Source organism: Argopecten irradians, chromosome 1 (assembly GCF_041381155.1).
Source record: "Argopecten irradians isolate NY chromosome 1, Ai_NY, whole genome shotgun sequence".
In the NCBI taxonomy this organism is placed as follows: Eukaryota; Metazoa; Mollusca; class Bivalvia; order Pectinida; family Pectinidae; genus Argopecten; species Argopecten irradians.
Window position 1 is genome coordinate 28,121,588 of NC_091134.1, and position 27,324 is coordinate 28,148,911.

The window sequence follows — 27,324 nt, forward strand, 5'->3', positions numbered from 1 at the left end:
TTATTTCACAATTAACCCCTATCTAAAAACACAGGATTAGATAAGCCTCCATGTTTTTTGGTACCTGGATACTGGCCCATCTTTAACACATTTGAAATCGTTACCAAGATAAGTTTTGACACAACTTCGGTTACCACATGAGGACAGCATTGCATATATACATCTCTTTGGTAATTTCAAATAGTCCTTGCATAGTTAACTATCGATTCACAATAAAGTAGAATCTGTCTATTGAACGGTGTATCGAAATTTGGATCTAGTGTTAATATCGCCGGGCTGTTTTTGGGGCCTAGGACGGTTATTGTAAATGGTACAACCATTCATTGGCCTATGCGACTAACAGTTAAAATTGTGAAAAATAGATCGATGTGGAAAAAAAACAGGGAAGGTTTTTAGTAATCCTATACTGTGATTTGTTTTTAGGACCCACAAATGGATGAGATATTATCTGACCAGGCTATATGCTCGTCGGATTTTTACGACAATAGAGAGAGTTGATACATAGTTATGTACCTATTTTCTTTCAAAAATATATCGTACATTTGTCAAGTATTTCAAGACAAGTTTTGTGTTTTGATATATATTATCTAGCCATCGAGTTTTTATTTACTCCCACTATATTGTCGGAGCGACGAATATTGTTATACTTATATCAGATCCCATATTATCACTTGCATCCTGAACCTGACCAACGTTACCAGAGCATACTGAGACGATTTAAGTCCATATGGTAAATTTGTGAAGTTTTTCAAACTTCACTGTAATAATAGCCTTTAAAATAAATAAGATTGGGTATCGTGATGTCGTGATGAAAGTCAGCCATCTTGTCAGGATGGCCCGAGCATTGTACTTTATATCAGCGAAAAAACTCAAGGTGCATCCTGTAGCCTGACAATCTTACAGAGATACTTGAAGACAATTGATATTCTGTTCATTCATTTTGTATAATCTAATTCACGGTTATAAATAGCCATTATCTAATAAGGTAGACTTGGTCTCTTGCTGTCGTGGTGGAAGAATTACTAAATCAGAATGGCCCGACTATTTTTATACAAAAGTGTTTGTTACTTGCATAGAAATCTCCCGTTAAAACGTTAAAATGTTGTTGTCCTAGTATGTGGGCGTGGGTACCGAATTCACGTTGCCCCCCCCCCCGATTGATATTAGTTCACTTAATTTTGTTTTCGATAATAATAAAATCTATCATACAGGTATACTTCCTCTTAATTTTGGTTATACTACTAATAGAAATATCTCACCTTTTTATAGTAATTTGGTTTGATTACTATTTACGAATAACCACGTTAAAACGTTAAAATTAATGTAAACATAAAAACACGGTGAGAACTAGCGTGTACAGTGACGGGAAATGTGGTGGTAATGTTAAACTAAAAACCTCTTCTTTCTGCTGTTTGATCCAATGCACCTAGTATATATCAGATAGTTGTTTCCTATAAGAGAAATTAATACATACGGAACTGTGGCGGCTATCTAGCCCACCCTATACGATTGTACCGTTGAGGTTATCGTTCATACCTGTAATACTAAAATATTTTTTAAGTATGAAAGAAGGTGATACTTACATTGTTGTTAATATCAGTCACTTCTGGGGGCGGGCCCCCGGGATACATAATAGTAGATTAAACTGATAGATATTTCTTTTGAGAGATTTAGACAAGTGTAGTATAGTAATAATCCTTAAGTCCCCTATGAAGGTGGACACCACTAAGTGGCGTACATCGGTGATAATACACTGAAGGTAATGGTTACGTAGTCAGGTTGGCTCCGAGCGGTCTAAGGCCGCACCAGACTCAAGGTATATCGCCTTCTCATTGGAATGAGTCGGGTGGGATGTTTCTGGTCTACGTATGGGGGGTCGTGGGTTCGAAGCCCACATTCTGACACTATATGTTTGTTACATTTCTAAAGGTATATATTTAATAGTTGGAAGTTCCTCTTATTTCAAAATTTTATTATTACGAATGAGTTTGCCAAATAATTGTTTATAGTCATTAATGGCATGATTACTAGAAAAAAAAGGTCTCCAAAATTCAAGGTTGACATCATTGCATAGAAGCAGCTAATGGGAAAATGTGATCATGTATTTGGTTAATAAAAGTTATCTTTTTGTGGAGGAAACATTAAAATCCTTTATCGATTAGGATCATGAGAAATAATCTTTAGCAAAGCCTACCTTTCTGTTGAGGTAGAATTTGGTTAGTCATTATAACGTATCACAGATTAATAATATACAAAAAGTTAATTTGTCATCATCCTGATTGATGGAAAAAAATAAAGAAAAGAACTTAATATTTATTGTATCCATTATTCTTACAGTAAACTAAAAACATAAGAGTGGTAAAAAAAATATAAATACATGTAGCATAGAAAATGGTAATAAGGCCCACAAGTGAGTCACATAAAAGCACAAATTTGGAGAATTCTTATCGAAATAAAATTTTACCTTCATCAATGCTTAGCCCGCAGGTTAATCTGTATACAATACAAATGCCTGACCATACCTATGTTGATTTGTCGGCCAAAGCTGGTAAAGAATGACATACCTGCACGCTTGTAAAGTGTTAAAAATTGCTCGTGTTGTAACATATCTAGAAGGTTATACTACCTGGTATGTCACTAGTTCAATCGTTGCTTATAGTTGACTGTTCTGGAGCAGGAAACTAATTCACAATTTTAACCCCTCTATCAAGTAACTAAGGATTAGAATTATGCTCCCATGTTTTGGTTACCTGAATACGGCGTATTCTTTTTAAACACAGTGAAATCGTTACCAATATGAGTTTTGATACAAATTCGGTCATACAATTGGACAAGCATGCCATTTATACCTCTTTTTGAATTTTCTCAAAAATAGTCCTTGAATATTGTAACTATCCGATTCACAATAAAGTGAACCTATCTATTGACCGTGTATCGAATCTGGGATCATAAGATTTTATATATAGTGGTGCTGTCTTGGGCCCTCTGACGGTTGATTGTAAAGGGATACAAACCTCATTCCTTGGACTCTGCTGCTATAAAGTTAAATTGTGGGAAAATGCATTGATATGTGAAATAAAACCGGGAAGGTTCTTCTTAGACCCCTAAACTGTGATTAAGTTTAGTCAACAATGGAGGGGGGGGATGTGATATTATCTGACCAGGATAAAAGGCTCACGTCGATTTTTACACTTAGATGTCTGATACATCGTTCTGTACTCCTCTTTATTTCAAAAGATTTGGTACATTTTGGTCTTAACATTTCCAAGCAAGTTTTTGTTTTTGATTTAACTATTCTGCATCGAGTTTTTTTCGTTACTCGACTATATTGTCAGGAGCACAAATATTGTACTTATATCAGTTCATATTATAATTTGATTCCTGAACGTTTGAAAGTTACCAGAGCATACTGACTGACGATTTAAGTCACAGTAAATTTGTAATCAAACTTTCACGGTAATAAAAGCCATTAAAAATAAATAAGATTTGGTATCGAGCTTGTCGTGATGAAAATGCGCAAGAGGTCAGGATGGCCGAGCAGTCCAAGGGCGTAAAACTCAAAGGGTGCCTAGCCTTTCCACTATGTGAGGTCGATTGTGTTCTCAGGCGCCACGTATGTTGGTCGTGGGTTCGAATCCCTATTCTGACAATGATATTTGTTCAAATACTTCTTGTTTTCGTTAATAATTAACTCTCTCATAAGGTAGACTTCCCTCTTAATTTGGTTTTAAACTAAATAGAAATGAAAATATCAACTTTTTAAATATAAAGTGGATTGTATTTACTTGTCGATAATCACCGTTTAAACGTTAAAATATGGTAACCAGAAAAACGGTTGGGACTAGCGGTATACAGGGAGGGAACATGTGGGTATATGTTACCTTATAACTTCTTTCTGCTGTATGATCCCAATGCCACGTATAAAATCCGATAGTTGTTTACTATAAGAGAGATAATCATAACGAACCTGACTGTTATCGGCCACCCATTAAATTGTACGTTTTTTGATGGGCTGTATAGTCATACCTGTTTATACTTTCTAAATTATTTTAAGTATGGAGAAGTGTATATAGTAATTGTTGTTAATATCTGTCAATTATGGTAACATTAATAGTCAGATAATTTATTAAACTAATTGCTATTCTTCTTTTGAGAATTTTAGCCCAAGGTGAGTAAGAATACATTCTAAAGTCATATGTAAGGTGGACCCAAGTTAGTGGGTGTACCATCGTGATTGATAATATCATCGAAGGTATGGTTAATTAGTCAGGATGGCCGAGCGGTTCTAAAGGGCGCCAGACTCAAGGAATCTTAGGCCTTCTCACTGACTGTGCTCGAGTGTTCTGGACCACGTCTGTGGGCGTGGGTTCCGAATCCCACTTCTGAGACCCTATATTTTTGTTACATTTCGAAAGGGTCTATATTTAATAGTTGAGTCTCTATTTCCAAAATTGATTATATACGGACTGAGTTGTTAAAAAGGTTGTATGTCATAAATGCATGTTTACTAAAAAAAGGTCTTCCTATTCAATGTGCAATTCATGCATAAATTCAGCTTATGGGAAAATGTTATCAAGTATTGGTTTTTTTTTTTTGTGGGTAAAAAAATACAAAAAAAAAAACAAAAATAGAAAAAAAAAAAAAAAAAAAAAAATATTCGTTATAATGGAGTAACATAAACTTTATCGTAGTTAGAACTGGAGTTACATCATGTCTAAACGTATCAACAGATTAATACTTTACAAAAAGTTAATTTGTCCTCATATGATGGATGGAAAAAAAAATAAGACATTTGAAGTTTCTTATCAATATCGTACAGTAAACAAAACATAAAGATGTTAAACAAATATGTAAATACATCATATCATAGAGGAACCTGGTTAAGCACCACCCGTTAATCAATTAAAGCACATCTTTGAATTATTATAGAATGAATATAGTACTTAAATCTCCCCACATCAAGGCCTTAGCCACGCACTGGTTAATCCTGAGTACAAACGCAATGCCTGACTATACCTAAGTGCTTTCGATAGCAAAGATGGTTAAAAATTGACAATTCATGCACGCTAGTAAAGTGTTTAAAAATGCAGTGTGAGACATATCTAAAAGGTATATAAGGCTAGTAAATAGATCAATCGTGCCATTGATGAATGTTCTGGAGCAGGAAATTTATTCTACTAATTCAACCCCTATCCAATAATCAAGGGATAAGAATAAGGTCCATGTTTTGGCACCCTGGCTAACTTGGCTTCTTTAAAAACTTTTGAAATCGTTACCATCGATCGTTTGATGTCACAAATTCGGTGTACACATTGGTCAGCATGCATTCTACCTCTTTTGAATTTCTAAATAGTCCTTGATACGTAACTATCGATTTCACAATAAAGTGAACATGTCTCTTGACCGGTGTCTCTCGATATTGGGATCATAGTGTTTATTATAGTTGGCCGTTCTTTTATTTGCCCGGGCTAGGGACGGTTATTGTAAATGGGCACAACAATTCCTTGACTAGGCATGCTTAACAAGATACTTGCTGGAACTAGACTAGCTATGGAACAAAAACAATTGGCTGGGTTTTATTAACCCTAAACTGTGATTGAACGTTTAGACACCATGGATGACGATATTATCTGACCCAGGCTAAAACATGCTCGTCCGATTTATACCCATAGATGGTGATAACCTCGTTATGCCCCCCCCCCCCCACCCCCCCCACCCCACCCCCCCCCCCCCCAATATATTTATCCCTACCCCTATTTTTTTCAAAAATATATGGAACATTTGTCAAGCATGTCAAGCATAGTTATTTTTGTTTTGATTTAACTATTATGCAATCGAGTTTGTTATTTATCTCACTATATTGTCGGAGCGCACTCTAAATATATGTTCTTTATATCCGAATCATTTTTTATAAGTTGATCCTGAACTGTGGACACAGTTACCAGAGCATATGAAGGACGATTTACGTCCACTGTACATTTGTAACTCAACTTCACGGTAATTAATAGCCAATAAAATAAATACAGATTTGGCTATCGTGATGTCGTGAAGGAAAGTAGCAAGTCGGATGGTCCTGTGCTCAGTTCAAGGGCAAACTCAAGGTGCATACGCCTTCTCACTCTGTGTGGTGAGTCGCCGTGTTCTGGCCCAGTATGTGGCCGTGGGTTAGAATCCCACTTCTGACAAATGATTTTCTTTCAATAGAGGTTGGAAGTATGCATTAAGAGATTTATTGGCCACACTTCCTCTTTTTGGTTATTACTAAGTAAATAGTAATAAATATATTGACCACACTTTTTTTTTAGGTTAGTAAAGTAAGATTTTTTATTGTACAAACCACGTTAAACGTTAAAATTTTTAAACAGAAAAGGTGGAAGTATACAGGGAGGGAAAGTGGGTAATTTAACTTACCACCTCTTTTCTTTTTATGATCCAAAGCACCTAGTAAATCAGATATTTTTGTTTCCTATAAGAGAGATAATCAGTTATATAACGAACTTGGCTTTTATCTGCCAGGTTTACAGTATGCAGTACCGATTTATTATCCACACTGTTTACTTATTTTAAGTTGGAAGAAGGTATAAGTAATTGTTGTAATATCAGTCAATTATGGTACAGGTTAATTAGTAGAATAAAACCACACTTTTCTTTTTGAGAGAGATTGGACAATGTAGTAAGAATAATTAGTCATTGGTGACACAATTTGGAGTCATTTTGATAATACATCGAAGTATGCAGTTAAGTATTCATTGGCCAGCACTTTTCTAAGGCGCCAGACTCAAGGTATTAGCCTTCTCACTGAATAAGTCGAGTTTCTGGTCCACGTATTTTCGTGGGTTCGAAGACTTCTGAACTATATTTTTGCATTTCTAAAGGTATATATTTATTGGCCACTCTATTTCAAAATTTTATTTTAGAATGAGTTGCAAATAGGTTAATGTCATTAAGCAGATGTTTACTAAAAAAAAAGGTTTCCAATTCAATGTGCACATCATTGCATAAATCAGCTAATGGGAAATGTTGGAAGTATGCAGTAAATAATTTATTGGAGTAACATTAAACTTTTGAGAGAGGTTGAGAAGTATGCCTAAGAGATTTATTGGCCACACTTTTATAACGTATCACAGATAATAATATACAAAAAGTTATTGCCATCATATTTTGGATGGAGAGGTTAAAGAAATTGCAATTTAGATTTATGGCCTACAGTAAACTAAACATTTTGTAAGAGAAATTAAAAGTATATCATAGAAAATGTAAGACCCACAGTTTCACATAAAAGCACAATTGGAATTATGCATAAGAATTATATCTACCAACATCAATGCTTAGCCAGCAGGTTAATCTGTATACAACAATGCCTGACATACCTATGTGCTTTTTGTAGCAAAGATGGTAAAAATTGACAGTATGCACGAGATTAGTAAAGTGTTAAAATGCAGTGTTGAGCATATCTAAAGGTTTAGCTAGTAAATTTTTCGTGACTGTTGAATGTTCTGGAGTAGGAAATTATTTCATTAACCCCTATCAATTTTCTTTTAGAATAAGAGGTTTGGAAGTACCTGGATACGGGCATTTTGGCCACATTTGAAATCTTTACCAAGATAGTTGGAAGTACAAATTAAGAGATTTATTGGACACATGCATTTACCTCTTTTGAAATTTCAAATTGGTCCTTGATAGGTAACTATCGATTCACAATAAAGTGCCACACTTTGTCTTTTGACGGAGTATCGGTTGGGGATCTAGTGTTTATAGATTGTTTTTGGGCACTATGACGGTTTTTTAGAAAGGTACAACCATTCCTTGAGTATGCTACTAAAAGATTAATTGTGCCAACTTTATCTTTTTATGGAAAAAACATGGAAGGATTTTAGGCCACCTAAACTGTGATTAAGTTTAGACACAATGGATGAGATTTAGAATGGCCAAGATTTTTTATCTGACACAGGATCTTTTTTGCTCGAGATTTTTACACATAGATGTTGATACATTTATATGTACCACATTTTTTTTTCAGAATATATGGTACATTTGTAAGCATTTAGCCAAGTTTTTTTTTGATTGGAAGTACTATTATTGGCCATCGTTTTTTTTTTTTGAGACTAGGTTGGAAGTATGCAAAATTGTATTTATATCAGCCATCATTTTAATTGATTGAGAGAGGTTGGAAGTTAGAGCATAGTGAAGACGATTTATTGGCCACACTTTTCTTTTGTAAGAGGTTGGAAGTATGCAGTAAATAAATTTTTGGTACGTTGTCGTGATGAAAGTAGAGAGGTGGGAAGTCAAGGCGCAAAAGTAAGGTGCATAGCCTTTACTTGTGCCACGACTTTTCTTTCCACGTATGAGGGCGTGGGTTCGAATCCCACTTCTGACAATGATATTTGTTCAATACTTTTTTTTTTCGTTAATAATAAACTCTTCATAAGGTTTATTGACTTTCCTACATTTAGAGAGGTTGAATTTAAATATAAAATAAATATCACACATTTTTATAGAAAGTGGTTTGATTACTTGTAGAATTTACCACGTTTTCGTTAAAATTTGTAAACAGAGAGGTTGGAAGTATCGGCAGTAAGGGAGGGAAATTTATTGGCCACTAATAACCTCTTTTCTTTTTATGAGAGGTTGGAAGTATTCCTATAAGAGAGATTTATTAACCAACTTTTCTTTTGAGAGACATTTGTACCGTTTGAGGCTTATGCGTCATATTTATTACCACAATATTTTAAGTAGAGAGGTTAAGTATGCAGTAAAGTAATATCAGTTTCTTTTTTAGAGATGAAGTACATAAGAGATTTATTAAACCACACTTTTCTTTTGAGAGAGGTTGGACAATGCAGTAAGAATAATCCTAAGTCATATGAAGGTGACACAATTATGGAGTACATTTGATAATACATGCAGAAGGTATTGGTTAAGTAGTCAGGATGGCCGAGCGGTCTGGAAGTATGCAGACTCAAGGTATTTATTCTCACAATTTTTTTGGTCCAGATGTGGGCGTGGGCAGTAATCCCATTTATTGACACATATTTTTGTTTTTCTAAAGGTTGGAATATTTAATAAGTTGATTTTATTTCAATTTTTTATTATTAGAGGTTGAGTTGCAGTAAAATTGGTTAATGTCATTAATGCATGTGGAACTATGCAAAAAGGAATTCAATGTGCACATCATTAAATCTTTAATGAGAAATGTTATCAAGTATGGTAAATAAATTTTATATGAGTAACATTAAACTTTATTTTTTAGAGAATGAGAAGTATCTTTAGCAAAGCCTACACTTTTCTGTTAGTAGAATTGGTTAGTCATTATAACGTATCACAGATAATAATATACAAAAAGTTAATTTGTCATCATAGATGGATGGAAAAAAAGTATAAAGAAATTAAATTTATTATCCATTATTACAGTAAACTAAACATTTGAAAGAAAATATGGAAATATGCAGTCATAGAATTTATTGCCCACAGTTATCAGATAAAATGCACAATTAGAATTATCATAGAATTAAATCTGAGAGGTCAATGCTTAGCCAGCAGTAATCTGTATACAACAATTGCCACATACTTTGCTTTTGTAGCAAAGATGGTTGACAAATGTACGCAGTAAAGTGATTTATTGGCCAATGCAGTGTTGAGAGATTGGAATATGCAGTAAATAGTTTAATTGTGCCACTGTTGAATGTTTGGAGCAGAGGTTTCAGTATAACCCCATCAATAACAAGGATTAGAATAAGCCCATTTTTTGGTTTGGAGAGGTTGGAAGTATCTTTAAAACATTTGAAACTTTTCTTTTACCAAGATAGTTTGAGTATGCAAAAAGATTTACACCATTGGACACATGCATTATACCTCTTTTGAATTTAGAATAGTCCTTGATAGTAACTAAGATTCAGATTTATAAAGTGAACATTTCTATTGACGGTGTGGAAGTATGGGAATTGGATAAGTGTTTTATTAGCTGGCTTTTCTTTTGGGCCTAGACGGTTATTGTAAAAGGTACAACCATTCCTTGACTACTACTTTTAATTTTTAAGATAGATATGGAAAAACATGGAAGGATTTATTAGTAACCCTAAACTGTGATTTTTTTAGACACATTGGAAGTATGAGAGAGAATTTATTGACCAGGATAAATGCTCGTCGATTTTTACACATAGATGTTGATACATAGTTATTGCCACACTTTTTTTTTTGAAAATATATGGTACATTTGTCAAGCATTTAAGCCACAACTTTTTTTTGAGAGATTTAAAGTATGCATCGAGTTGATTTATTTACACACTATTTGTCGGAGCACAAATATTGTACTTATATCAGATCATATTTAATTGGCCCTGAACGTGACACAGTTACAGAGCATACTGAAGACGATTTAAGTCCAAAGGAGGTTGGAAGTATGCAGTAAGAAATTTATTGGCCATAATAGCCATTTAAATAAGAGTAGGATGTGTGATGAAAGTAAGTAAAGATTTATGGCCACACTTTTCAAGGCGCAAAGTATGCAGTAAGAGTGCATATTGGCCTTCTTCACTCTTTGAGAGAGTGTTTGGTCCACGAAGTGTATGCGTGGGTTAATCCCATTTATTGACCACATATTTGTTTTTAGAGATTTTGTTTTGCAATAATAAACTTTATTGGCCACACTTTTCCTTTTAAGAGGTTATTGGCCACACATTTTTTTAAAGAGAGGTTGGAAGTATGAAAGTAAGAGATTTATTGGCCACACTTTTTTTAGAAAGTGAGGTTGGAAGTATGCAAACTTTTCCCAGTTAAACGTTAAAATATTTGGCCCACGGTTAAACTTCGGTATACAGGGAGGGAAGTGTGCAGTAATGTTAATTAATAACCTCACTTTCTGCTTTAGAGATCCAAAGCACCTAGTAAATCAGATAGTTGTTGACCACACTTTTCTATAAGAGAGATAAGTCATATAACGAAATTGGCGGTTATTTTTGTACCGTTTTTGAGAGCTTTGTCATAAGTATGCACTAAATAGATTTATTGAGCCATAAGTAATTTTTAATAGAGTCAATTTGGTAAGTATGCAGTAAGATTTAAATAATAGCCACTATTTTCTTTTGAGAGAGGTTAGACAATGTAGTAAGAATAATCCTAAGTCATATGAAGGTGACACAATTAGTGGAGTACATCGTTAATTCGAGAGGATGGTTGGAAGTAGTGTCAGGAAGAGCCGATTTATTAAGGCGCCAGACTCAGGTTATAGCCTTTCACTGAATGAGTCGAGTGTTCTGGTCCACGTATTTTTTTGGGCGTGGGTTCGAATCCCACTTCTGACACTATATTTTTGTTAATTTCTAAAGGTATATATTTATAGTTGATTTTATTTCTAAGAGATTTATTGACCAATTTTATTTTACGAGAGAGTTGCAAATAGTTAATGTCATTAATGCATGTTTACTGGCCACACTTTTCTTTCAATGTGCACATTGCATAAATCAGCTAATGGGAAATTTATCACAGTATTTTCTTATAAGTTATATATGGAGTAACATTAAGAGATTTATCGATTAGGCCACACTTTTCTACCTTTTGTTAGAGAATTGGAAGTCATTATGCGTATCACAGATAATAATATGGCCAAAAAGTTTCTTTTCATCAGAGAGGTTGGAAAAAATAAAGTAAATTGAATTTATTATCCATTATCTCAGTAAACAAAATAAGAGGTGTAAAAAAGTATAAATGCTATCATAGAAAATGTATTGCCCACAGTTATCTTTTTTGAGCACAATTAGAATTATGCATAGAGATTTATATCTACCATTGGCGACACTTTTCAATGCTTAGCCAGCAGGTAATCTGTATACAACAATGCTGACATAATGTGATTTTTGTAGCAACTTTTCTTTTGGTAAAAGGTTTGACAACATGCACGCTAGTAAAGTGTTAAAATGCAGTGTTGGAATATCTAAAGATTTATTAGCTAGTAACTTTAGTTTAATCGAGACTGTTGAATGTTATGGAGTAAGGAATTTATTGGCCACACTTTTCTTTTAACAGAGGTTGGAATAAGCTCCAGTTTTGGTACCTTATTACGGGCATCTTTTAAAACATTTGAAATCGTTACCAAGAGAGTTTGATACAAATTCTTTACACCATTGGACAGCATGCATTATTACCACACTTTTCGAATTTCCTTGAGAGGTTGGAAGTATGATTCACAATAAAGTGAACATGTCTATTGACCATCACTTTTCTAGTTTTATAGAGCTGGCTGTTTTTGGCCTAACGGTTATTGTAAAAGGTACAACCATTCCTTGACTATGCTACTAAAAGTTAATTTTGAGAGAGGTTTATAGATATGAAAAAAACAGGAAGGTTTTATTAACCCACACTTTGATTTTTTTAGAGAGGATGAGATTTATCTGACCAGGATAAATGCTTCGATTTTTACACATGTTTACATAGTTTGTACCTAATTTTTTTTCAAAATATATGGTACAGTTGTCATTTATTTCCACACTTTTTTTTTTGATTTAAGTATGCATAAGAGTTTTTTATTTACCACACTTTTTTTCGGAGCACAGATATTGGACTTATATCAGATCATATTATTTAATTGATCCAACGTTTCTTTTTACCAGAGCATACTGCAGTAAGAAGACGATTTAAGTCCAAAGTAAATTTGTAATGGCCAAACTTCACGGTAATAATAGCCATTAAAATAAATAAGATTTTTGGTATCGTGATGTCGTGATGAAAGTAGCAAGTCAGGATGGCCGAGCGGTCAAGGCGCAAAACTCAAGAGGTGCATAGCCTTCTCAGTATGCTCACTCTGTGAGTCGAGTGTTCTTCCACGTTGTGGGCGTGGGTTCGAATCCCACTTCTGTAATGATATTTATTCACCACACTTTTCTTTTTTAGAGTTTTCGAAGTATGCATAAAACTCTTATTAAGGTAGACTTTCCTCTTAATTTGGTTATTACTAAATTGGAAGTATGCATATAACATTTTTATAGAAAGTGATTTTATTACTTGTAGAAACCACGTTAAAGTATGTTAAAATATTGTAAACAGAAAACTTGAACTTCGGTATAGGGGAGGGAAGTATGCAGTAAGTTAATTTATAACCACTCTTTCTCTTTTGATCCAGAGCACCTAGTAAATCAGATTTAGTTGTTTCCTATAAAGAGAGATAATTATATAACGAACTTGGCACACTTTTATCTGCCAGAGAGGTTGTACCGTTTGAGGCTTATCGTCAGACCTGTAATACTAAATATTTTAGAAGTATGGAGAAGGTATAAGTAATTGTTGTAATATCAGTCAATTATGGTACATAATAGTAGCAATAAAACTGATAGCTACTTTTCTTTTGAGAGATATAGACAATGTAGTAAGAATAATCCTAAGTCATATAAGAAGGTGACACAATTAGTGGAGTACATCGTGATAATACATCGAAGGTATGGTTAAGTAGTCAGGATGGCCGAGCGGTCTAAGGCGCCAGACTCAAGGTATATAGCCTTCTCACTGAATGAGTCGAGTGTTTGGTCCACGTATATGGGCGTGGGTTCGAATCCCACTTATTGACACTATATTTTTGTTACATTTCTAAAGGTATATATTTAATAGTTGATTCTCTATTTCAAATTTTATTATTACGAATGAGTTGAAAATATGTTTAATGTCATTAATGCATGTTTACTAACAAAAAAAGGTTTCCAATTCAATGTGCACATCATGCATAAATCAGCTAATGGGAAATGTTATCAAGTATTGGTAAATAAGTTTATATATGGAGTACATTAGAACTTTTCGATTAGAGAATGTAAACATCTTTAGCAAACTTATCTTTCTGTTAGTAGAGAATTGGTAAAGTCATTAAAAACGTATCACAGATAATAATATACAAAAAGTTTTTGTCAGAGAGGATGGATGGAAAAAAAGTAAAGAAAGAATTTTTATTGGCCACATTTTACAGTAAAGAGAAAACATGGAAGTATGTAAAAAAATATAAATACACTTTTCTATCATAGAAAGGTTAAGCCCAAGTTATCACATAAAAGCACAATTAGAATTGGCCATAGAATTAAATCTACCAACATTGCTTAGCCAGCAGGTTAATCTGTATACAACAATGCCTGATTTACCTGGCCACACTTTTCTTTTGTAGCAAAGATGGTAAAAATTGACAACATGCACGCTAGTAAAGTTTATTGGCCACACTTTGCAGTTTGAGCATATCTAAAGGTATACTAGCTAAGTAAATAGTTTAATCGTGCACTGTTTGAATGTTCTGGAGCAGGAAATTATTTCACAATAAACCCTATCAATAACAAGGATTAGAATAAGCTCCATGTTTTGGTACCTGGATACGGGCATCTTTAAAACATTTGAAATCGTTACCAAGATAGTTTGATACAAATTCGGTTACACCATTGGACACCATGCATTATACCTCTTTTTTTCGAATAGTCCTTGATAGGTAACTATTCACAATAAAGTGAACATGTCTATTGACGGTGTATCGATCGAATTGGGATCTAGTGTTTATATAAGCTGGCTGTTTTTGGGCCTATGACGGTTATTTTTTAAAAGGTACAACCATTCCTTGACTATGCTACTAAAAGTTAATTGTGGAAAAAAAGATAGATATGGAAGTAAACATGGAAGGTTTTAGTAACCCTAAACTGTGATTAAGTTTAGACACAATGGATTGAGATAGTATCTGCAGGATAAATGCTCGTCGATTTTTACACATAGATGTTGATACATAGTTATGTACCTAATTTTTTTTCAAAATATATGGTACATTTGTCATGCATTTCAAGCAAGTTTTTGTTTTGATTTAACTATTATGCATCGAGTTTTTTATTGGCTCACTATATTGTCTTTTGAGCAGAAATATTGTACTTATATCAGATCATATTATAATTGACTTTTCTTTTGAACGTGACACAGTTACCAGAGCATACTGAAGTACGAGATTTAAGTCCACAGTAAATTTGTAAGAAAACTTCACGGTAAGTAATAGCCATTAAAATAAATAAGATTTGGTATCGTGATGTCGTGATGAAAGTAGCAAGTCAGGATTTTTCCAAGAGGTTGGAAGTAACTAAAGATTTATTAGCCACTTCTTTTTGTGAGTCGAGTGTTTGGTCCACGTAAAGTGTGGCGTGGGTTCGAATCCCACTTCTGACAATGATATTTGTTCAAGATTTTGTTTTCGTTAATAATAAACTCTCTCATAAGGTAGACTTCCTCTTAATTTGGTTATTACTAAATAGAAATAAATATCACATTTTTATAAAGTGATTTTGACCATTACTTGTAGAAAACCACGTTAAACGTTAAAATATTGTAAAAGAAAAAGAAAATTGAACTATCGGTATACAGGGAGGGGAAGTATGCAGTAATGTTAACTAATAACCTCACTTTTCTGCTTTATGATCCAAAGCACCTAGTAAATCAGATAGTTTTTCCTTAAGACAGATAATCTTATTTAACGAACTTGGCGGTTTCTGCCACCCATACATGTACCGTTGAGGCTTATCGTCATACCTGTAATACTAAATATTTTAAGTATGGAGAAGGTATAAGTAATTGTTTAATATCAGTCAATTATGGTACATAATAGTATATAAACTAATAGCTATTTTCTTTTGAGAGATTAGACAATGTAGTAAGAATAATCCTAAGTCATTGAAGGTGACACAATTAGTGGAGTACATCGTGATAATACATCGAAGGTATGGTTAAGTAGTCAGGATGGCCGAGAGGTCTAAGGCGCCAGACTCAAGGTATATAGCCTTCTCACTGAATGAGTCGAGTGTTCTGGTCCACGTATGTGGGCGTGGGTTCGAATCCCACTTTGACACTATATTTTTGTTACATTTCTAAAGGTATATATTTAATAGTTGATTCTCTTTTCAAAATTTTTTATTACGAATGAGTTGCAAATAGGTTTAATGTCATTAATGCATTTTACTAAAAAAAAGGTTTCCAATTCAATGTGCACATCATGCATGGCCATCAGCTAATGGGAAATTTTAGAAGTATTATTGAGTATGCAGTAAGAGATATATGGAGTAACATTTAAACTTTATCGATTAGGAAGTATGCAGAAGAGATTTAGCAAACAACTTTCTTTAGAGAATTTTCAAGTACAGTAACAGATTTATATACAAAAAGTTAATTTGTCATTTGAGAGGATGGAAAAATGCAATAAGAGATTGTAATTTATTATCCATTATCTACAGTAAACTAAACATAAGTATGTAGTAAAAAAATATAAATACGTCTATCATAGAGAGAAAGGTATGATTTTAAAACCACAGTTATCACATAAACGCACAATTAGAATTATTATAGAATTATATTGGAATCAATGCTTAGCCAGCAGGTAATCTGTATACAACAATGCCTGACATTATGTGCTTTTGTAGCAAAGATGGTAAAAATTGACAACAACATGCACGCTAGTAAAGTGTTAAAATGCAGTTTGAGCATATCTAAAGGTTATACTAGCTAGTAAATAGATTTATTCGCCACACTTTTGTTGAATGTTCTGGAGCAGGAAATTAATTTCACAATTGGCCACCCTATCTTTCTTTTAACAAGAGAGTTGGAAGAATAAGATTCCATGTTTTGGTACCTGGATACGGGCATGTTTAAAACATTTGAAATCGTTACCAAGATAGTTTTACAAATTTTATACCATTGGACACCATGCATTATACCTCTTTTGAATTTCGAAAATAGTCCTTGATAGGTAACTATCGATTCACAATAAAGTGAACATGTCTTTTTCTTTGACGGTGTATCGAATTGGGGAAGTGTTTATATAGCTGGCTTTTTTGGCCTATGACTTTTATTTAAAAGGTACAACCATTTTGACTATGTACTAAAAGTTAATTGAGAAAATTTAGATTGGAAAAAACATGGAAGGTTTTAGAGAGGTTGGATTAAGTTTAGCAATAATGAGATTTTATTGACCAGGATAAATGCTCGTCGATTTTTACACATAGATGTTGATACATAGATTTATGTGCCTAACTTTTTTTTTTAAGAGATATGGTACATTTGTCAAGCATTTCACACTTTTTTGTTTTGATTTAACTATTAGGCATCGAGTTTTTTATTTACTGTTTTCTATTTTGAGAGAGGTTGGAAAGCACAAATATTTATTGGCCACACATTTTAATTGATCCTGAACGTGACACAGTTACCAGAGCATACTGAAGACGATTTAAGTCCAAAGTAAATTTGTTATTGAAACTTCACGGTAATAATAGCCAGTTAAAATAAATTATTTGGTACGTGATTCGTGATTCTTTAGCAAGTCAGGATGGCCGAAGGTCCAAGGCGCAAAACTCAAGGTTTAGCCTTCTCACTCTGTGAGTCGAGTTTTGGTTTTATGTGGGCGTGGGTTCGAATCCCACTTCTGCAGTAAGAGATATTTATTCAATACTTTTTCTTTCGTTAATAATAAACTCTATCATAAGGATTAGACTTCCTCTTAATTTGGTTATTACTAAGACAGATAAAATATCACACTTTTTTTTGAGAAAGAAGTTTTTTATTATTGCCAAAACCACTTTTAAACGTTAAAATATTGTAAACAGAAAACGGTGGAACTATCGGTATACAGGGAGGGAAATGTTATTGGCCACTCTCTTTCTGCTTTATGATCCAAAGAATATTTAGTAAATCAGATAGTTGTTTCCTATAAGAGAGATATCATATATAACGAACTTGGCGGTTATCTGGCCACCCATACATTGTACCGTTTGAGGCTTAGACCTGTAATACTAAATATTTTAAGTATGGAGAAGGTATAAAGCCAATTGTTGTAATATCAGAGAATTATGGTAATAATGCAGTAAAATTAATTGGCACATTTTCTTTTGAGAGATATAGACAATGTAGTAAGAATAATCCTAAGTCATATGAAGGTGACACAATTAGTGGAGTACATCGTGATAATACATCGAAGGTATGGTTAAGTAGTCAGGATTTGGCCGAGCGGTCTAAGGCGCCAGACTCAAGGTATATAGCCTTCTCACTGAATGAGTCGAGTGTTCTGGTCCACGTATGTGGGCGTGGGTTCGAATCCCACTTCTGACACTATATTTTTGTTACATTTCTAAAGGTATATATTTTAATAGTTGATTCTCTATTTCAAATTTTATTATTACGAATGAGTTGTAAATAGGTTAATGTCATTAATGCATGTTTACTAAAAAAATTCAATGTGCACATCATGCATAAATCAGCTAATGGGAAATGTTATCAAGTATTGGTAAATAAGTTATATATGGAGTAACATTAAACTTTATCGATTAGAAAAATGCAAAGAACTGTTAGTAGAATTGGTTTCATTAAACGTATCACAGATAATAATATACAAAAAGTTAATTGTCATCATGATGGATGGAAAAAAAATAAAGAAATTGAATTTATTATCCATTATCTACAGTTAAACTAAACATAAGTATGTAAAAAAATATAAATACGTCTATCATAGAAAATGTAGAAAATGTAAACCCACAGTTTATCACATAAACGCACAATTAGAATTATCATAGAATTAAATCTACCAAAATCAATGCTTAGCCAGCAGGTAATCTGTATACAACAATGCCTGACATACCTATGTGCTTTTGTAGCAAAGATGGTAAAAAATTGACAACATGCACGCTAGTAAAGTGTTAAAAATGCAGTTGTTGAGCATATCTAAAGGTATATACTAGCTAGTAAATAGTTTTAATCGTGCACTGTTGAATTTTCTGGAGCAGGAAATTATTTCACTATTAAACCCTATCAATAACAAGGATTAGAATAACTCCATGTTTTGGTACCTGGATACGGGCATCTTTAAAACATTTGAAATCGTTACCAAGATAGTTTGATAAAAATTCGGTTACACCATTGGACACCATGCATTAACCTCTTTTGAATTTCGAATAGTCCTTGATAGGTAACTATGGGAATTCACAATAAAGTGAACATGTCTATTGACGGTGTAATCGAAATGGGATCTAGTTTGTTTATTAGCTGGCTGTTTTGGGCCTATGACGGTTATTGTAAAAGGTACAACCATTCCTTGACTATGCTACTAAAAGTTTTAATTTGTGATAAAAATTATAGATATGGAAAAAAAACATGGAAGGTTCTTAGTGCTACATTGTAACCCTAAACTGTGATTAAGTTTAGACACAATGAATTTGAGATTTTTATCTGACCATAGGATAAATGCTCGTCGATTTTTTACACATAGATGTTATACATAGTTATGTACCTAATTTTATTTATAAAATCTATATGGTACATTTTTGTCATGCATTTCAAGCAAGTTTTTGTTTTGATTTAACTATTATGCATTTATTTTTGATTTACTCACTATATTGTTATTGAGCACTTTCAAATATTGTACTGATATCAGATCATATTATAATTGATCCTGATTTGAGTGACACAGTTACCAGAGCACAGGTTCTTGAAGACGATTTAAGTCCCAGTAAATTTTACATTTGTGTCCTAATGATTCACCCCGGTAATAATAGCCATGAAAATAAATACAGATTTGTATCGTGGGATGTCGTATTTAGAAAAGTCTTGTCTGTTTTAAGTTTTTTATTTTAGGATATTTAGTGTGTCCAAGGTTTCAAAACATCAAGTGCTTGCATAGCCTTCTCACTCTGTAAGTTTTGTTCTGGCAACGTTCATTTGGGTTAGGGTTCGAATCCCATGGACTTCTGACAATGATATTTTTGTTGTTCATTAGGTTTTGTTTTGTTGTTAATTTTGAAAACTCTTTCTTGAAATGGTAGACTTCCTGTTTTAGCTTTGGTTATTACTAAATACAAATATAGGGAAATCACATTTTTTATAGAAAGTGGCTTTGTGAATAACAATTGTTAAAAACACAGGTACGAACGTTAATACGCTATATTGTATTTAAAAAATACAGTAAAACTTGAAATATACATTATAAGGGCTTCGTAATGACAATATAACTCTTAAATGTTAACTAACGTCTCTCTTTCTGCTATTGTGAATCTTCACCTGTAAACTTCAATACTTTTCTTATAAGATAGAATAAATATATAAATTTGTACCTGTTTTTACCAATACTTTTGGATTATTGTCAGTTTTTATTATTACAATCCTTATCGAATATACTGTTTAATAGGCCTGTAACCTGTGGAGGAAAACAGGATAGTTCGATGGACCAATGACGACTACAAGTGTTGTATAAGAAATCTTTACTAATAGATCACGAGGTTGTCAATTAATGGACATAAATATGTTATATAAACAAATATTAAATTTTCTTTTTGTCGAGATCGTTAGACAATGTAGTGATCTCTTGGACATGAATAAAATCACCGTATTTCACTTAACAACATCTGGAAAAAGTATTGAAAATACTAATTATTTAAAACATATCGACGAATTTTCATGAATTGACGTATAATTACCTAAGTAATGCATACTTCGAAGGTTATATTTTACCCCATTTTTGAGATCTTTTAAATATTCCAGCCGTGATTGGGCTGGCAAAATTATGAATTTCAATAAATTATCTAATGTTTTCTGACAGGTTTTAGTTCCTTGATTAACCTTTCATGATATGAATTTGGAAATTTAGATTGAATTTAGGTTCAAAATATCAATTTTTAATGAATAGGTAAAAACATTAGAATTTCAGGTTTTTTACAAAGTGACTGAAAAATATATCCTTATCTTATGAAGATCTTGGACCCAATGCGGAATAACAATTTACGATTAAGAGTTTTAGTATAAATAGATAACCGGATTTATACTACCTTTGGCCACATGCCACATCATGTAATCAGGAAACTAAAATAATGATTCAAAACTTTTGATGAGTTCGTTATATCCTTCCGCCATTTTGATTCATATTGCTATTAGTAACTTGGTCATTTTAAGATGTCTGAAAGGCATGATCTTTCACATCCAATTCAGGTAAAACATTTCACCTTTGAATTTTCATGAATTACTGCTAAAAATTTACGTTAAAAAATGAACGAAACGCCATAATTCGGAGGTCTATATTTCCGCCATATTTCAAATTCATGTCTTTGAAATTAAAAAACCTGTACAGACAATAGGCTAAATCTTACATTTACAAAATTCAACACTCTACATGAGATGATAAAGGCCCTACGAGCTCACAAATAACGGAAAAAAATAAGAAAATGAAACAAATTGCCATATTTGGAGAGCTATATTTCCGCCATTTTTCTATATAACCCCTTAAAAATAAATAACTTTTGAAGACAAAAGTTCCTCACAACAAGTAGGTTTGAAAAAATTAACACTGTACATACAGGTTTAAAGGCGCTGTAAAACGTCTCGTGCAAGGACAAATAATAAACTAAAATTTCGATTTTCGATGTCCTATATCTCCGCCATTTTGAATCTTATGACCTTGAACTTGGTCATTTTATGTGTCTGAAAGCATGATCTTTCACATCCAATTCAAAACATTTCACCTTTGAATTTCTTTCATGAATTACGCCTAAAATTTACGTTAAAAATGAACGAAACGCCATATTCGGATGTGTCTATATTTCCGCCATTTTTCAAATATCATGTCTTTGAAATTAAAAACCTGTACAGACAATAGGCTAAAGCTTACATTTACAAAAATTCAACACCCTACATGAGACGATAAAGGCCCTACGAGCTCACAAATAACGGACAAAAATAAGAAAATGAAACAAATTGCCATATTTGGAGAGCTATATTTCGCCATTTTTTCTATATAACCCTTTAAAAATAATATAACTTGTTGAAGACAAAAGTTAATACAATCATAGGTATGAAAAATCAACACTGTCATACACGTATTAAGGAGCTGAAAAACGTCTCGAGCGAGAGGGACAAATTATAAACTAAAATTTCGATTTTTGTTGGTCCTATAATCTCCGCCATTTTGAATCTTATGACCTTGAATTTGGTCATTTTATTGTGTGCCTGAGAAACATGCTCTTTCATATGCGCCAATTTCGAAACATTTCTATGGTAAAGTTCATTTTTGAACCTTTGTTTTGACCTCATTTGACCACCTAGTGAACTCGTGACCTTGACAAAATTCTGATAACAAGAAATGAGAAAAAATCGTGAATTATCGTGATAGTACATGGAGAATTGAAAACGCACATGTTGTGTAGCGTACGGTTATGAATTTATGAGCGATTTAATGTTCGTTCGAAAAAAAGCGTTTTTTTCGGTCTGTGACCCTTGACCTTGAACGTTATCCTCCAAAATCGAGCGCCCACATTTCAAGAAACTCATGTAGTACATTACGTCTCCATATCTTCAGGCGCTCTACACCTCTTTATTTATAAAGAAGATGTCGTTTTAAAGATTGGAAAGCTTTTGAATCCTGTGATCCTTGAATGAATGTCAAGGTCAATATAAAAGGAATTATAGTTCTGTAGGGACATTCGTCCATTGCTTATATCTATACAAAAAATTCAAGCATGTATGTTAAGTATTTAAAGGCGCTGAAACCTTTAAAAATTTTTGGCGGGGAAAACGACCAAAATAGCCGATTTTTTCAAAGGCCTATATCTCCGCCATTTTGGATCTCATGACCTTAAAACTTGTCATTATATATTTCTGAGGGCATGACCTTTCATATTCAACTTTCAAATTTTTTCTGTGTTGAATTTCGTTTTTGACCTTTGTTTGACCCCGTAGCGAACTCTTGACCTTGACATAATCTCTGATAACATGGCATGGGAAAAGCACGCGCAATGTCACGATCTGTCTGAATAACAAAACGTGAACGATGTACAGCGTACGGTAATGAAGTTATGAGCGTTTTAAACTTCGTTCAAAAAAAAATTGTTTTTTACGTCTGTGACCTTGACCTTGAACATTTTTGTAAAAAATCGAACGTACATTTCAAGATCTTATGTACATTCATAACGTGTCCAAAGTTGAGCGTCGTACCTTATTTCCGTTCCTGAGATATCCTGCTAACAAGATTTGTGGAAATAAGTGGAAATAAGAAAAAAAAAGAAAAATAAAAATAAGAAGAAACTAGATTTGATCGCGATCAAAACACGGGATTTCCACCTATGTAATGATATAAGTAATGTTAGCGAACAGACGATTGCTTGAACGAACGGACGATCTCACTCAATATTAATCAGAAAGCGTTTCTTACGAAAGTAGTCTGGTTCAACCGAAAAACAGATTTAGGGGAATCCCCCTTTGGGCAGAAGATTTCATAGAGAGGTGAATATATAGGAGCCTGCTGATTGGATATATTCAGGGTACACCAGTTAATGGTTTATGTGTGGGTCGGACAATACATGTAGATGTAAAATTTGTAAAGAATTTTGATAACTTCATTTAACCTGAATAGTAGCAAACGTTAACACGGTCCTCTATGGGAATTTATTTGGTTCTGTGATCTCAAAACGGCCGGATAGTTTCTCAAAATAGCACCGGTTGTGTTTGAACATCCGGTGTCACAGGTGACGGCTCTGCCACACACATAAAAGGTTTTTAAACCTGTCAGTTATTGTGTTTGTGCATTACTTTTATTGTTTGTTTGTTCAAATGTACGTCCTATTAACAGCTAGGGTCACGTAAGGACGGCCTCCCATGTATGCGGTGTAGTTACACATGTACGTGTATTTACGCAAACACGTGTACATTGTTCATATATACGTGTATATGTAGTGTGATAGAACGGGTTTCTATCATTGTTGCATTTATTTCTACAGTATGTATATTTGTTATTGCACTCTTCTAAGTCTTCACTTCAGTGATCTGTTTATGTATATTTGACCCAAATTCAGGGGAACACCGTGAGAACAGGTCTTATCTAGGGTGTGTTTGCTGTTTAGCAGTCACATTCATCAACCTAGTTGTCCTCATGATCACCCCGATGATGACCGCTGGCCGGAGTACACGTGTGGTACACGTGGGAGGTTTTTATCAGTCAGTTGAGCCTTGTCTGTTTTAAGCGGAAGTTATATTTAGTGTGTAGGTGGGTTGTTGTAGCAGCGGTTTCACCTAAATATGGTGCTCTGTCCGGACATCCGGACATTGACCAATCAGTGGTCACTTTGGGGTACTGGGTTGAATGAGTTGTTATAAAAGGGGCTGATGTCTTTCCCTTAGGAGTGTAATCAATAGCTTTAGGGTTAGTGACTAATTAGGGGTTTGTCAGGGGCTTAGGGCATAGGCATCCTAGAGGTATCCTAGTTTTCACCGGTGGTTTTATATAGCTAGAGTTAAGAACACTTGTAGGTGGTTAGTTGGCTCCGTAGGGTGTTAGGCTTTGTTTAGGGAACGTGGTAATCACACAGGACTTAGCTAATTAGGCCTAAAGTTTGGCTATAGTTAATCTTGGATACATTGTAACTGCTTCGGCACTTATATATCTCTTATTGTTATCTGTCTTAACGGGCACTATTGTGAATCTTCTATGTAATAATTAATCTATCTACTTGTCTTTTATATAATAAATAGTTATTTGTACCTGTATTTACCTAGTTGAGTTATTGGATTAGTGTCAGTGCTTCCGCTACATCCTAGAGATCGAACCTGTTGAGATACAGGCCTGTAACCTGTGGAGGAAACGGGATCCGGAGAGGATTTGTGACGACTGTGGACTCTGTTGTATACTAAAAATACTATACGATCACGATTTGGGACTTATACATATAACGGGAGCTACAGTCGGATCGCCCCTCCTGGTCTCTTGTGGAAAACCCTCCCTATTACAGTAGCACTTAAAACATCCCGAAAAGTATTGGAAAACTACTAATGTAAAAATACATTCGAAACGGCCCTTGTGTAACGAAGATTGAGCCCAGGACAGAATTTTAACCCGGCCGCTGATTGGCTGGCTAATTATGAATTTCAAATTAAAAATGTTTTCTGACAGGTAATTCCTTATTCCTTGATATCCGTGATATGAATTTGGAAATTCGATTGAGATTTAGGTTCAAAATATCAATTTTGATAATGAATAGGTAAACACATTAGAATTTCAGGTTTTTTTAAAAGTGCAAAAATTCTCCTTATCTTATGAAGATCTTGGACCAATGCGGAATAACAACGTACGATTAAGAGTTTTAGTATTAGATACGGATTATCTCCCTTTGGCCACATGCCACATCATGTAATCACAACTCAAAATCGCTGAAAGTTATATACCTCCGCCATTTTGAATCATATGACATTGAAATTGGTCATTTTATGTGTCTGAAAGCATGATCTTTCACATCCAATTCAAAACATTTCACCTTTGAATTTTCATGAATTACGCTAAAATTTACGTTAAAAAATGAACGAAACGCCATATTCGGAGGTCTATATTTCCGCCATTTTCAAATTCATGTCTTTGAAATTAAAAACCTGTACAGACAATAGGCTAAAGCTTACATTTACAAAAATTCAACACTCTACATGAGATGATAAAGGCCCTACGAGCTCACAAATAACGGGAAAAAAATAAGAAAATGAAACAAATTGCCATATTTGGAGAGCTATATTTCCGCCATTTTTCTATATAACCCCTTAAAAATAAATAACTTTTGAAGACAAAAGTTCATACAACATAGGTATGAAAAATCAACACTGTACATACAGGTTTAAAGGCGCTGAAACGTCTCGTGCAAGGACAAATATAAACTAAAATTTCGATTTTCGATGTCCTATATCTCCGCCATTTTGAATCTTATGACCTTGAACTTGGTCATTTTATGTGTCTGAAAGCATGATCTTTCACATCCAATTCAAAACATTTCACCTTTGAATTTTCATGAATTACGCTAAAATTTACGTTAAAAAATGAACGAAACGCCATATTCGGAGGTCTATATTTCCGCCATTTTCAAATTCATGTCTTTGAAATTAAAAACCTGTACAGACAATAGGCTAAAGCTAACATTTACAAAAAATCAACACTCTACATGAGATGATAAAGGCCCTACGAGCTCACAAATAACGGACAAAAATAAGAAAATGAAACAAATTGCCATATTTGGAGAGCTATATTTCCGCCATTTTTCTATATAACCCCTTAAAAATAAATAACTTTTGAAGACAAAAGTTCATACAACACAGGTATGAAAAATCAACACTGTACATACAGGTTTAAAGGCGCTGAAACGTCTCGTGCAAGGACAAATATAAACTAAAATTTCGATTTTCGATGTCCTATATCTCCGCCATTTTGAATCTTATGACCTTGAACTTGGTCATTTTATGTGTCTGAAAGCATGATCTTTCACATCCAATTCAAAACATTTCACCTTTGAATTTTCATGAATTACGCTAAAATTTACGTTAAAAAATGAACGAAACGCCATATTCGGAGGGCTATATTTCCGCCATTTTCAAATTCATGTCTTTGAAATTAAAAACCTGTACAGACAATAGGCTAAAGCTTACATTTACAAAAAATCAACACTCTACATGAGATGATAAAGGCCCTACGAGCTCACAAATAACGGACAAAAATAAGAAAAAGAAACAAATTGCCATATTTGGAGAGCTATATTTCCGCCATTTTTCTATATAACCCCTTAAAAATAAATAACTTTTGAAGACAAAAGTTCATACAACATAGGTATGAAAAATCAACACTGTACATACAGGTTTAAAGGCGCTGAAACGTCTCGGGCAGGGACAAATATAAACTAAAATTTCGATTTTTGATGTCCTATATCTCCGCCATTTTGGATCATATGACCTTGAATTTGGTCATTTTATGTGCCTGAGAACATGCTCTTTCATATGCGCCCTTCAAAACATTTCTATGGTAAAGTTCATTTTTGACCTTTGTTTGACCTCATTTGACCCCCTAGTGAACTCGTGACCTTGACATAATTTCTGATAACATGTAATGAGAAAAAAACGTGAATTATCGTGATCTACATGGAGAATGAAACGTACATGTTGTGTAGCGTACGGTTATGAAATTATGAGCGTTTAAAGTTCGTTCGAAAAAAAGCAGTGTTTTACGTCTGTGACCTTGACCTTGAACGTTATCCTCCAAAATCGAGAGTACATTTTAAGAACTCATGTACGTACATAACGTCTCCAAATTTCAGCGCTCTACACCTCTTATTTATTACGAAGATGTCGTTTAAAGATTTAAAGCTTTTTGAACCCTGTGACCTTGAATGAATGTCAAGGTCAATAAAAGAAAATAAGCATTTTTTTCTTTTTGTAGACATTCTTCCATGCTGATATCTATATACAAAAATTCAAGCATGTATGTTAAGTATTAAAGGCGCTGAAACCTTTAAAAATTTTGGCGGGGGAAAACGCCAAAATTAGCCTTTTTTCAAAGGC

At 33.7% G+C, this 27,324-nt stretch overlaps 2 non-coding genes across 2 annotated transcripts; both read left to right on the forward strand.

Annotated features, from left to right (window-relative positions):
• Window positions 1-15,729: 15,729 nt before the first annotated feature.
• Trnal-caa (transfer RNA leucine (anticodon CAA)) lies at window positions 15,730-15,844 on the forward strand. Its single transcript has 2 exons — window positions 15,730-15,767; window positions 15,800-15,844. It is a non-coding gene; the product is annotated as a tRNA-Leu (tRNA).
• Window positions 15,845-17,975: 2,131 nt separating this feature from the next.
• Window positions 17,976-18,093, forward strand: Trnal-caa (transfer RNA leucine (anticodon CAA)). Its single transcript has 2 exons — window positions 17,976-18,015; window positions 18,048-18,093. It is a non-coding gene; the product is annotated as a tRNA-Leu (tRNA).
• Window positions 18,094-27,324: the final 9,231 nt, after the last annotated feature.